Source organism: Arachis ipaensis, chromosome B6 (genome assembly GCF_059453495.1).
Source record: "Arachis ipaensis isolate K30076 ecotype BB chromosome B6, ASM5945349v1, whole genome shotgun sequence".
Classification (NCBI taxonomy): Eukaryota; Viridiplantae; Streptophyta; class Magnoliopsida; order Fabales; family Fabaceae; genus Arachis; species Arachis ipaensis.
Window position 1 is genome coordinate 61,105,777 of NC_142441.1, and position 3,672 is coordinate 61,109,448.

At 34.0% G+C, this 3,672-nt stretch overlaps 1 non-coding gene across 1 annotated transcript; it reads left to right on the forward strand.

Moving 5' to 3' along the window:
- The first annotated feature begins 1,467 nt into the window (after window positions 1–1,467).
- LOC148555789 (small nucleolar RNA R71) lies at window positions 1,468–1,575 on the forward strand. Its single transcript, XR_015887648.1, has one exon. It is a non-coding gene; the product is annotated as a small nucleolar RNA R71 (small nucleolar RNA).
- Window positions 1,576–3,672: the final 2,097 nt, after the last annotated feature.

Here is a 3,672-nt window from a genome sequence, read left to right on the forward strand (position 1 = left end):
AGTTGAAGGACCAACTCTCCTCTGTCCACATCAATCACAACTTTTGCTGTGGCTAGGAAGGGTCTTCCAAGGATGATGGATTCATCCTCATCCTTCCCAGTGTCTAGGATTATGAAATCAGTAGGGATGTAAAGGCCTTCAACCTTTACTAGCACATCCTCTACTAGTCCATAAGCTTGTTTTCATGGATTTGTCTGCCATCTCTAATGAGAAATTGGCAGCCTGTACCTCAAAGATTCCTAGTTTCTCCATTACAGAAAGTGGCATTAAGTTTATTCCTAACCCCAGGTCACACAGAGCCTTCTCAAAGGTCATGGTGCCTGTGCTACAGGGAATTAGGAATTTACCAGGATCCTGTTTCTTTTGAGATAATTTATGCCTATCCAATTTATTCAATTCATTAGTGAGCAAGGGAGGTTTATCTTCCCAAGTCTCATAACCAAATAATTTGGCATTCAGCTTCATGATTGCACCAAGGTATTTAGCAACTTACTCTTCAATAATGTTTTCATCCTCTTCAGAGGATGAATACTCATTAGAGCTCATGAAGGGCAAAAGGAGGTTTAATAAAATCTCTATGGTCTCTAGATGAGGCTCAGATTCCTTTGGTTCCTCAAAGGGAAACTCCTTATTGGTCACTGAGCGTTCCAGGAGGTCTTCTTCACTAGGATTCACGTCCTCCTCCTCCTCTCTGGGTTCGGCCACACCAAGTAAGGTAATGGCCTTGCACTCTCTTTTTGGATTCTCTTTTGTATTGCTTGGGAGAGTACTAGGAGGGGTTTCAGTGACTCTTTTACTCAGCTGGCCCACCTGTGCCTCCAAATTTCTAATGGAGGACCTTGTTTTATTCATGAAACTTAAAGTGGCCTTAGATAGATCAGAGACTATATTTGCTAAGCTAGATGGATTTTGCTCAGAATTCTCTGTCTGTTGCTGAGTGGATAATGGAAAAGGCTTGCTATTGCTAAACCTGTTTCTTCCACCATTATTAAAGCCTTGTTGAGGCTTTTGTTGATCCTTCCATGAGAAATTTGGATGATTTCTCTATGAGGGATTATAGGTATTTCCATAGGGTTTCCACATGTAATTCACCTCTGCTATTGCAGGGTTCTCAGGATCATAAGCCTCTTCTTCAGAAGATGCCTCTTGAGTACTGTTGGATGCAGCTTGTAATCCATTCAGACTCTGAGAAATCATATTAACTTGCTGAGTCAATATTTTATTCTGAGCCAATATGGCATTCAGAGTATCAATTTCAAGAACCCCCTTCCTCTGAGGCGTCCCATTACTCACAGGATTCCTTTCAGAAGTGTACATGAATTGGTTATTTGCAACCATGTCAATGAGTTCCTGAGCTTCTGCAGGCGTTTTCTTTAGGTGAATGGATCCACCTGCAGAATGGTCCAATGACATCTTTGATAATTCAGATAGACCATCATAGAATATATCCAGGATGGTCCATTCTGAAAGCATGTCAGAAGGACACTTTTTGGTCAGTTGCTTGTATCTCTCCCAAGCTTCATAGAGGGATTCACCTTCTTTTTGTCTGAAGGTTTGAACATCCACTCTAAGCTTGCTAAGCTTTTGAGGAGGAAAGAACTTGGCTAAAAAAGCCGTGACCAGCTTATCCCAAGAGTTCATGCTATCTTTAGGTTGAGAGTACAACCATATTCTAGTTCTGTCTCTTACAGCAAACGGGAAAAGCATAAGCCTGTAGACCTCGGGGTCAACCCCATTGGTCTTAACAGTATCACAGATATGCAAGAATTCAGTTAAGAACTGAAAAGGATCTTCTGATGGAAGTCCATGAAACTTGCAGTTCTGTTGCATCAGAGAAACTAATTGAGGCTTTAGCTCAAAATTGTTTGCTCCAATGGCAGGGATTGAGATGCTTCTTCCATGTAAATTGGACTTTGGTGCAGTAAAGTCACCAAGCATCTTCCATGTCTCCTTCTTTTTCGAAAATTTCTGTCAGATTTTCTCTAGAGAGTTGTGCTTTAGCTTCCCTTAGCTTCCTCTTCAGAGTCCTTTTAGGTTCCGGATCAGCTTCAACAAGAATGTTCTTATCCTTGTTCCTGCTCATATGAAAAAGAAGAAAACAGAAAAGAAGAGGAATCCTCTATGTCACAGTATAGAGATTCCTTTATGTTAGTAGAAGAAGAAAAGAAATTCGAACACAGAAAGAGGGAGAGGGTTCGAATTTTTAAGAAGAAGAGAAGTGTTAATAGATAAATAAATAATTAGAAGGAGGTGAGAGAGTAGAATTTTCGAAAATAATTGAAAAGAAAAGAAAAATATTTTTGTTTTTATTTTGAATTTTGGTTAGAATTCAAAAATTAAGAGAAAAAAATTAAAATCAAAATTTAAAACAATTAGTTAATTAAAAAGAATTTTGAAAAAGGGGTTAGTAGTTTTTGAAAATTGAAGAGATGAAATTAGTTAGGTAGTTTTGAAAAAGATAAGAATTAAACAAAAAGATAAGATTAATTGAAAAAGATTTGAAAATCAATTTTGAAAAGATAAGAGGTTAGAAAAGATTTTGAAATTGATTTTGAAAAAGATGTTATTGACATTGAAAAAGATATGATTGAAAATCATTTTGAAAAAGATTTGAATTGGAAATTAAAAAGATTTGATTTTTTGAAATTAAAGTTCATTACTTGACTAACAAGAAACAAAAAGATATGATTTTAAAATTTAAAGATTGAACCTTTCTTATTAGGCAAGTAACAAACTAAAATTTTTGAATCAATCACATTAATTGTTAGTAAAGATTTTGAAATTATGAAATGAAATTAAGAAAAAGATTTTGAAAGTCATTTTAAAATTTTCGATAATCATAAAAAAATGAAAAAGATTTGATTTTTGAAAAATATTTGAAAAAGATAGAATTTTTAAATTGAAAATTTGATTTGACTCATAAGAAACAACTAAATTTTGAAATTTTTTTGAAAAAGTCAACTCAAATATTCGAAATTTATGAGAAGAATAAGGAAAAGATATATTTTTAATTTTTGAATTTTTAATGATGAAAGAGAAAAACAATAAAAAGACTCAAAACATAAAAATTATGAATCAAAACACATAATGCATGCAAGAACACTTTGAGTGTCAAGATGAACATCAAGAACACTTTGAATGTCAAGATGAACACCAAGAACTTATTTTTGAAAATTCTTAAGAAAAGAAAAACATGCAAGACACCAAACTTAGAAATTTTCAAACTTTATACACTAACAAATTGAAAATGCATATGAAAAACAAGAAAAGACACAAAGCATAAAGATGCAAAGATCAAACAAGGAAGATCATCAAGAACAACTTGAAGATCATGAAGAACAGTTTCATGCATGAGTTTTCGAAAATTTTAATGAAAAATTAAAAAGATGCAATTGACACCAAACTTAAGAATTGACACTATATTCAAACAAGAAACACAAAATTATTTTTGGTTTTTTTATGATTTTATTAAAATTTTTGGTATTTTTCAAAAATTAATTGGAAAAGAAAAATAAGGATTTCAAAATTTTTTTAATGAGAATTCCAGGAATCATACAATGTTAGTCTAAAGCTCCGGTCTAGGAATTAGACATGGCTTACTAGCCAGCCAAGCTTTCAGTGAAAGCTCTGGTCCAAAACACTAGACATGGCCAATGGCCAGCCAAGCTTCAA